Consider the following 10,953-nt stretch of genomic DNA (forward strand, 5'->3'; position numbering starts at 1 on the left):
TGTATTTGTAGGGTCAGCACGAGGGAGGTGGTGATAGCAAAAATTACACGACTATTCTGGAAATGGCGGACGGAGGATTTGGTAGGGTAAAAGACTGCTTGTTAAACCAGAGAAGGTAAACATGTTGGCATTCTTGTGCAAAAAAAAAAAAAACTGTCTACTGTTTTGCTAGTTGGTCACGAATTGCCACATAACTTAATATTTTTCTTTTCCCAAATCCTCACCGTCTCACCCTTTAATTTCGCAGGTTTATTTTCTTGTCATTCACTTTTAATCCATGTTTTCGTATCTCTTACGGTGATAAATTGCTGGTGGGAAATAAAATATTTTGTGGGAATAAATTAATAATTCGTTAATACTACATATTAATTCGTTCCCTCATTTTACAAATTAATAAATCGTAGGAACGAATTAAGAAGTTGTAGCAATGAATTGCTCATGTCCCGCAAAGCACCCTCACAGTCACCCAGTTTTAGTTCTACTTTTCTTTTTGTTTTCGTTTTGAAATGCTGTTTTCAGATTGCGAATTCGAAAGTGAAAGCATCCAAAATTCGGCTTATAGCAAAAGTGAACTTAATTCACAAAATTTAGATCATAAATAATGCAAGCCTACTGATGGAAAAAAAGGCATTGAATGTAAACCACTCATTACTATTTATTTAATCCTAAAAAATAAATTATTGTTAAAAACTAACTTTACAAACAAAAGAATATATATCAGTATCGGTATCGGCCAAAATGAGATGAAAAAATATCGCATATTGGATATTGGCAAAAATCCAGTATCTCTAACTTGCGCCATGGCAGACTTGCTATTTACACAGCGGAATTTGCTAGAACAAAGACTGAACGCTTCTCCAGAGAGCAGGGCCAGCACCAAGAGGAGGCATTTACGGGCCGAGCCCTCTCAAAAGAGTTACTGTTCCATCCTCTCATCTCCCGGCTGGACATGATCATTTTCGGAAGCGAAAAAAAAAACAGCTCACAAAAGATAGTAATTGACTATCCATTATGACATGTAGGCATTTTTTATATTTATGTACAAAATAATAATCTTTTACATTGCAGTCCTTTCATTTTTAATATTTGGCATGTTTGTGTGCTGCTGCGCATCCCTGTGTGTGTAATAAGCAGAGTGGTATGTGCATTGTGCACCTGCCTATAGGCGCATTTTACTAACGCCCTTTTTAAATAACAACAATATTGACTGCGCCAATAGACTGCGCCATTGACCAACTGAAAGTCTATTTCAGGTGCCTCAAAATAGCAACGTGCCAACAATGCACCTGAACACACCTCGTTTTCAGACCAGCACGCAACAAATGGACGCAGAAATGAGCGCAAATGCATTTGCTATTTAAACAACATGGCGCAGGACGTGAAAATGATAACTACACCGGGCTGAAACTAGCAATAAACACTTGCATCGCACCTGGTGCCGCACTGCCCCAGATGCGTGATAGGGCCCCTTATCTTATATCTTTGATATCCAATTAAATATACAAACAGATATGCATCATCATAGACACAAATGAACCATCTAATGTATGTTAACCCTACCTTAAACATAAGCAAATTCATTCTTTAAACGGTATAGCACACATGGGATTAGGACAGTGTCAATGACAGACCAAATCAGAAAAAGAACAATACGGCAGGCATAAATATAAAAGTATCTCTATGCAAAACATTATTTAACTCTAGTTTTCACCTTATGTTTTTGTTGAGCTCAAATTTTGTCTGTTGTCATTACCTCAGTGTCTCCAAACGACACTTGATATTTCCCAGTCCCGTGCAGAGCAGCATCACTCCTGAATCCTGCAGATTATTATTGCTCATGTTCAGCTCTTTCAGACTGGTATCTGATCCAAGAACTGTAGCCAGAGCTGAACAGCTTTTGTCTGTGAAGCCACAATCATTTAGCCTACAAGCAAAATAAGATTACATAATAATTACAATTGAAATAAATAATTACATGGATACATTTGCTAAATACAAATAATGAATATGTATTATGAATTATGCATTTAAAAGTGCAAGTTCCATGGTTTCAAGGAAAAGCATTACTGAGTGATTTCTGATTAAACACCTTAACCACTGCAATCATGTGCTGAACATTGGATACAATGCACAATGCTGTAAAAATATGTTGTAAAAACTAGAGATGCACCGATACTGAATTTCGCTGCTGATACCGATAGCCGATTATTTTGAATGATATCGGACGATACCGATAATTTGATAATCTTAAGGAAACAATTTTTTGAGAATGTGCAAGTTAAAATTTTAGATTTCAATTCAGCGCAGCTGGAAAAGTTCCACGTTCAAACTCACACAATAGGCTAAAGCGGCAAGCTTTAGCCTATTGAAAAGCACCGGCAAAAGTTATTACCACAAATTATTTATTAATAAACTAGTGTTTTCTGAGTCAGTGTAGCAAGGATGAGGTTGCCAATCCTGACTTCGCCAATCCGGAAGCACCTTTAAAGAGAAATGCATCTTTACAGATAAATAAAAGAGTTCTTGTTTTCGATTTGTTTTATTTCGTTAAGTAATGATTTAAAGCTTTCTATTGATATATGTATCATGTCTGTGAGGTATGTATTTGCTGAGTTTCGGTTCATTTTTGTGAAGCACTCCTGTTGAGACGGAAAGCGCATCATGTTTGTTTTCTTTATAAAATCACTGTGATCACTGTGATCAGTCTTCCGATGGCCGCTTAGCCGTTACTTAACAAAAAAAATAAAAATTGTATTTAACGAACAAAAAATGCTTTAAACGTTTTTCTAAATTAGCTTAATGCTTTAATGTCATTATTTTTAACTGTTAATGCCTTATTCAGCACAGAATTTCTTCACTCACAGTATGAGCTGCAGTCTGACACGTTTTTCTGCCACCTTTTGATAGACAGGATACTATTGGCCCTGATCATCGGCTCATCATGCCGATTGTTGCACCGATACATCGGTGCATCTCTAGTGAAAACACAATGCTCTTTACAGAGTGCTCACAAAAAATATGCACAGGAATGTTTGAAAGCAGCTGTTCGGTTTACCTTAAGGGGGTAATAGCTACTCCCCATACTCTTATTTATATGTTAGACTGCATGGATGGGCAGGGGGTTTTTGTCGAGAACAGAACCACACTGCCAATCCAAACTGTATGCCAAACTGTATTGTCAATAGGGCTGTGACAGTCACAATGCCAACCGTGCCACGACGGTAGTCGATTCCCACTGCGGAGGTCTGTTGCCAGAAGCAGTAGTGGACGTTGTAACAGCCTTAACCATTACTTGTTTTTTTTATTTGTATATTTCCTCTGTGTAATGTTACGATGTATCTGGGTCAAAATGTATTACTACTAGCAGCCACTTGAGGGTGCTATGGTTAAGTGATTATACCCATTCATGGACGAGCAAGTCAGTTCGTTTGGTAGAGGGAAACCTCGCGGTTGAACTCTTTGCTACCTTCTTCACATACCCATGCTAAGTCCTGTTTGAGAACTGTTTAAGCTCAAATGTGAGTATCGCCTGTCTGTTACTGTTTGTCATTTGATGCATTAGAATTACAATGGCTAATGGTTTGTGGTAATATTTTGCTTTGTCTTGTAGAAAGGACTTTTTGGGTGTTTCCGTGGTCATTATGGAGCGATATGCACTGCACATTCCCAATAAAGCAAGGATCACAAAGCTGTAAAACCTGCGCCGCTGCAAGACTGCGGCACATGGCTTTAATCAACATGGCGTTGCTTCATTTCTACAATCGCTACGGATCTTCACCTTGCATGTACTGAATTATTGGAGTGTAACATTGCATCGCTCTTGTGACTCATCTCAATTCGTGACTCATCTCATCTTCGTCTTCATCTCATATCTGCTAACTCCCATCACTCATGTTAAGTTACGTTTTCTACAATATTGAATATATACTACAAAGTCAAAGACTGCTCATCTATTTTTGTTGTTTTTCTTTTTTATTATGGTGGCAAATCTATATAAATCTATATGTGCACTTGAGAATAAAATACACAAAAGAGTATTTGTTGGTGAAGTGGTTTATAGTATAATTTCAGTACCAGTCGATTTTCTGTTGAACCCCCTCAGTGACATCTTTGTTTAAAATAAGAAAGGAGGTGTTGCAACGTAAATGTCACACACTATAACAAGCATAAAGTGTTTCTGCTACATTTATTCTGGCATGGCGGTGTTTAGTGTCCCCGCCAACAGAAGCAGCAGTGAGCACATGTGCCTTCAGGACAGCTGGAAGAGTTCCGCTATTAAGCGGATGCAATAGGACAAAGCTTGCCGCAAAGCACCAGCAAAAGTAATTACCATGAATGTGTTGGGGGGAAATAGTAAGGAGATATTCAAATTCTTTATTAATAAACTAGTATTTTCGGAGTCAGTGTCGCAAAGATGAAGCTGATGCTCCTGACTTGCCATCTGGTCACTGAACATCTTTAGAGAGAAATGCATCTTTATGGATTACATAATGAAAGAGGTTTGTTTTTTCGATTTGAATTATTTAGTTTTAAAGTAGTCAAGTAGGCTAATAATTTAAAGCTTACTATGAGTTTTTATCATGTCTGTGAGGCAATTCGCTGGTTTTCGGTTAATTTTTGTGAAGCGCTCGCTCCTGTTCAACACCAAGACATCAGAAAGTGCATCCTGTTTGTTTTCTTTATTTTACAAAAGCACATTTTGTTGATACTGTGAGTACACATAAGCTAAGGTAGACCCTTTACAGTTCCATATGATATATTACTCTTACCCTTATGAGCAAAAATGGTGTATGTTTTAAGTTGTTTTCACATCACGTTGGCGCCTCCATGTCCTGCAAAGCGTGCTTCAGATTTCACTCTCCACACAAACAACTGTATATGCACCTGATAGCACACATTTATCTAGGTTAAATGTTTAAACTAACATTGCGATATGCTTGAAGTTTTTTTATATCTATAGATTTTAATTTAAGTCATGATGATTTGAGAAGGCTCAACTGATCTGTCTGCCGCTGACCGCTTGGTTGTTACTTTAAAAAACAAAAACCTGAATTTAACAAACAAAAAATGCTCTAAAATATTTCTAAATTAACTTTATAAAGCAAAGCAATGCAGGGCTGTGAAGTAACAAATTACAAATACTCGCGTTACAGTAATTAAGTAGTTTTTAGCAGTAATCATACTTTAAGTAGTTTAAAAATGGTGTACTTTTTACTTTTACTTGTGTACATTTTAAGTGATGTACTGGTACTTTTACTCCACTATTTTTCCTCTGTTTGTGGTCGTTACATGCTTAATTTTATTTTATTTTTATCCAACAACGTGACTGAATAGAGAGAGAGTAATTGTATCATGACTCTCATCAAATCAACTTTTTAATCATGACTGACTTTTAATTATGGCTGCTGCAAAGGGATTCTTCAAGCATCAATTTAGTCGAGTTATCAGCATCTTCCTCTAAGGTAAATTTCGGATTTCTGCTTACTAAATGATCTGTATATATGTCTGCCTACCTACATGGCCTGAAATTTAGTGCGAAGTTGCGGGTATTGCATACAATCTTAATAACTCCTGCAAGTGCCATGTTCATAATGTGGTAAATTCTCTCTTCCATTTACTAAAGTAGATAGAGGGATAGACGCCGATCTGCTCTGCCGCATGTCTTCCTTGTGTGTGTTGTGCAGCAGCAGTGTTGCCAGATGCATGATAATTATCATATTTGTATAATAAATTAGACCTCTGTACGATGTACGATCAATAATGAATAATGCACGATAATTTCAGAATTTTGTGAAACTTCAAATGATGTTTGTTGTAATCATAGGGCTTCTATACTCATTGATCTAGCAGTGGATCCTACGTCTACCGTGCCCTGATTTTTAGTCAACGAGCACTATTTTGCGGTCCATGATGCCATCAAATCTGTACTGCAAAAAGACCCCTTAACATCTGGCAACACGCAGGCTTTTAATGACACAGACTCAGAGGTGGAGTTTGGACACTTACACTTTCCCACTTACTTTTACCACTTAGATATTTAACTGTTGTGGTAATTTGCAGGTCATGTCAGAAAATTGTTGGTCTAGATAAATAGATATATTCTGTACTTTGAATCTTACGATCAAATCAAATCTTACGAATCAAATATGATCATTTTAGCTTCTGGTACGATACTTGAACTCCAAACTGGCAACACTTGGAGAAGTCAGCAGCTTCAAGGCAAATTATCATGTTTAATGATTATCATTTCTTTATAGCAAAACAGAAAAAAGAAATTGGCTCTTTTAAAACTCATGTTAACCCATATCATCATTTGTGATGTTAAACTCTGGTATGAGTTTCTAATGGTGTTTGTATTCTTTGCATTGTTCTAAACATTATAATATGTTATATGCAAACACAGCATGCTCTCTCAGTGGCCGTACACTTGATTTTAAATCTTTTTTTTTTTTCCAAACTATTGAAGGATCGGACAATCCTCAAATGCAAACTGTGTCTGTGTTTGCCTCAGAGAACCATACATTTGTGTTGTGTTTTGCTTTCTTTTTATATATTCTTCATTTATTCTTCATTCATTTATTCATTTATAATCATTAATCATTTCATCATCTTATTATTCCATTTAATCATATACTCATTTATAATAATCATTTATATTCATTTATATATTCATTTTATTGATTCATTAATTGATTAGTCATTTATATTATATTATAATTGTTTTTTTATATATATATTTTTCCATTGTTGTTTAGTCTTATGACTGTGTAGCATCAAGGGCTATTTGTCTTCATGAATAAGATATACAAGGGAATTATAGAAACTCAAGGTTTATGGGATGTTGTTGTGAATCAGTTTGGTATAACAATACTTGTTGGATTTGTGTTCTTCAGACGAAGTCTGAGCATTGAGACATACGCAACTAAGACTATTCAATAAACTCTGCTCCTTTTTACCATCATTACTTCGTCTCCTGCTTCTGCTCTTCACTTTCATTGGCTTTTTCCTTAGTCAACTTCTTGGCTGATAGAAGAGTGTTAATAGTGTTTTGGGTATTTTTGGGTACCAGACAAGACCTCCTGTTAACAGGGTTTGGGTATTAGACCTCTCTGCTGACGAGTTGTTCTGATACTGGACAAACTGATATTTTCTGATGGGATCTGGCATCCGGGGCTGGATCTTAACTGTCTAGGCATGGAGACAGCGAGCTAACACTATGTAATTTAAATGGTGATTATTATCTTTTCATCACTTTAATAGACTGTCTGTGTTGTTTTGATGTATTTTAAAACTGCTGGATGATAGATATTCTTAATTCTTTCTGACAAACAAGATAATGTGAATTACAGTATGTACATAATTACATACTGGGGTTCGAGTACCAGGTCCGGCAGAGATTGAGGGTGGGAGGAGGCTCTCTCCACCCTCAATACCATGACTAAGGTGAGTCCCTTGAGTAAGGCACCGATCCTCCAACTGATCCCCGGGTGCCGCAGCGATAGCACTATGGCTGCCCATTGCTCCGGGTGTGTGTTCACGGTGTGTGTATGCGTGTTTGTTCACTACTCACTACTGTGTGTGCGCACTTGGATGGGTTAAATGCAGAGCACAAATTCCAAGTATGGGTCACCATACTTGGCCACACGTCATGTCCTTTCCTTCCTTTCCTTATTATAAGGGGGTAGAATCCACAGCTCACGAATCACTCTCAGTAAATCACTAATCACAAGTAGTTTTTTGAAATTTTTACTTTACTTACACTACATGTTTTGGAATGTAATGGTACTTTAATATAGATTAGACTTTTTAGCCAATGTAAAAGCCATTTCACACCAAAAAGTTAAATAAATAAGCCTAAGCCTGAAGGAAAAGTAAATTCACGTCTATACAGTAGAGCTGTAGGAGAAGGAAGTTCAACACTCTTCAGCAATGAGAAAAATGAAGCACAAATGTTAGTTAATCAGAAGTTCTGTTCTGGACAAAAACTTGCTGCTTAGTATGGCTGAACTGGATCAACAAAGGTCAGCAGCAAAGACATTCGTTCATAATATGGGATTAAATACATAAAGGAAACAAAAAGTAACTGGCATCACTTTTTTGAAGAAGTAACTCTGATATTTTCTTGTAAATGAAAAAGTAATGTGTTACTTTTACTCATTTATAAATCACTCAATGGCCTAGGACCTAAATACATTGCAGATATGCTCACTGAATATAAACCTAACAGACCACTCAGATCATTAGGATCGAGTCAGTTAGAAATACCAAGGGTTCACACAAAACAAGGGAAATCCGCTTTTAGCTATTATGCTGCCCGCAGTTGGAATCAGCTTCCAGAAGAGATCAAATGTGCTAAAACATTAGCTACATTTAAATCTAGACTCAAAACTCACCTGTTTAGTTGTCCATTTACTGAATGAGCGCTGTGCTTCGTCCGAACTGATTGCACTACGTATAATCCTTTTCCATTTTAAATTTATTTAAATCAAAATCAAATTTTAAATAAATGTAAGTTTTTAATTTTTTTGTTTTATTGTTGTGATTGTTTTTATGATTATTCTACTGCCTTTTTTTTTGTGAATTATTGTTTTATTATTGTTTTTATGACTGTTCTACTTCCTTTTATGTAAAGCACTTTGAATTAACTTTGTGTAGAAAATGTGCTATATAAATAAACTTGCCTTGCCTTACTTTACTAGTTACTTGAAAAAAAGTATTCTGACTAGGTAACTTGCGTTACTTGTAATACATTACCCCCAACACTGTTGTTCACTGACAGAAGTGCTAAAATAAACATGCACATTTATTAATAATGTTTGAGCCTCATTAATATTGTGTGTTTATATACATAAATATTATATATATATATATATATATATATATATATATATATATATATATATATATATATATATATAAAATTTATATATCATTTTAACAACACTCTGACAGTAGTTGTTCCATTACCAAATCTGCCACTGTCACAGCCCTAATTGCCCTTTTTGATGATTGATGATAGTGGTCCTGACAAAAATAGTTAGTTTTATCTGTCCAACATATGTATGTAACTCCACTCCACTCTTTTTTTTTTTTTCTAAATTTTTTCAATAAATCAATGTACCAATTTATCGTGATATTTCCGGCCACGAGACATTATCGATATTTTTTAAACATACAAAATATCTAAATACATACCTGCATGAAGATGCTATAAAGCATGAAAAGCTACCAGCATGGACAGCACAGATCAAGTTATTATTGCAAAGTGCATATTTAGTCCATGAGTAGCCTAACCTCTCAGCTCAGATACCAGGTGGATTTCCCTCACTAAATGAGTGAGAGCGAGAGAGCAGCGCCAGCACGTCCAGTTTTATGTAAACTCTCCCTTCTCTATCAGATCAGATCTATAAAAGTGTGTGTTTTGCAGTGTGTGAGCACTGGCTACCGATCAGCAGAAACATAAATTTGCACTAATGCATTTATGGAATGCACTGTTTTTATGATGAGAGAAGAGAAAATATTAAGAAAGCATGTACCATATACATATATATATATATATATATATATATATATATATATATATACAAACTTAAACATTCACCTAAGTAGCCTAACATCTATGCGTTAATTAGAAGCATGATGCAATAAATTGCCACTAAGCATACGCACCTGAATTACACGCACATCACTTCTCCACATTCTGCAAACTGAACTACAATATGGACTGATGGCAACAATCAGAAATTCAGCAGTAACATTATGACAATATGAAGGGTAAAGTAAGAGAAATTAACTTACATTCATGCATGTACATTTACCACTCAATTTACAGACAAATAAGTAATTTAGTACAATAGATTGATAAGCAGTTAAATGTGTTGGTTTACACACAGTGTAAACTTTTAATAAGTCCAAGAATATAATGACTAATTTACATTAAATTTGATTACATTTGTTCTGTTTTCTAACAGCTTGGACTTAAATAAAGAGAGAAAACTTGCACTTAATCTTTTCACAGGCATTTTGTTTTCATAGTTAGATATCCTGATGTATCATAATAGGATTGTCTAGCAATATATCGATTATCTCAACAATCACTGTATCGTGATATTATCGTATCGTGAGGTACCCTGTGATTCCCACCCCTATTAAAGAGCATTTCATAATGAACAATTATAATTAGGAAAATTATTTGTAGATAGCAAAGAAAGACAATTAAAACTTTGAAAATACTAAAATTGGAATTATTGGATAGGAACTGAGCTGAGCTGATGATGACATCACTGTTTTCTCCACAGTTGCTTCATAAATTAATTAAACTCACTCTTAAATTGATGGACTTTACATATTTACAGAAGGAAACTGAATCAACATTGAACTGATTTTAACTGAATAATTAGTGGTGCTTGCCAAAGGCAAAGCATCACTATTACTATCTCACATACTTATTATTCTTCTTATTTTTCTTCCGTACAAATTTCGGCGCGTAACTAGTCCCGCAGTTTTTGTCACAGACCCATGAAACGGGCGTCAAATCGTGCGGCCTATTCGGGAATGGTGTGCTATGACTTTTATAAGCGATCGGGGGTACGATGATCGCACACGGGGCAAAAAATCAGCCGAAAAATCCCATAGACAATGCATTACGGCCAACTTTGAGGGGTCGTAGCGCCGAGCGAGAATTTCGTAGAAACATGCGATTCACCATATCTGGAGAGGCTGGCAGGCTGTGCGAGAACATACCCCACAATGGGGTATAAGTTGTACCCCTGGGGCGCAAGAGCCCCCCAAAGTGGCCCCATTGACATACTATGGGGAGGGACGGCCCATGAAAAGCATGTGTTTTTCCTACTATGGTAATTTACATAGGAATTTTGCATTGAACATAACTCTGGTTTACAGTGTCATAGAGACTTGGGGGAGGGCTCATTTAACTCAGACAACCAATCAGAC

The 10,953-nt window shown here is 36.0% G+C and overlaps 1 protein-coding gene across 1 annotated transcript in view; it reads right to left on the reverse strand.

Annotated features, from left to right (window-relative positions):
- Positions 1–1,784: 1,784 nt before the first annotated feature.
- Positions 1,785–10,953, reverse strand: part of LOC127161636 (protein NLRC3) — a 63,180-nt gene continuing 54,011 nt past the window's right edge. The window contains exon 6 of the mRNA XM_051104363.1: positions 1,785–1,924. The gene's annotated coding sequence lies outside the window, so the exon portion shown is untranslated. The remainder of the gene's footprint in view (positions 1,925–10,953) is intronic.

The sequence above is a fragment of the Labeo rohita genome, unplaced genomic scaffold (genome assembly GCF_022985175.1).
Source record: "Labeo rohita strain BAU-BD-2019 unplaced genomic scaffold, IGBB_LRoh.1.0 scaffold_70, whole genome shotgun sequence".
Taxonomy (NCBI): Eukaryota; Metazoa; Chordata; class Actinopteri; order Cypriniformes; family Cyprinidae; genus Labeo; species Labeo rohita.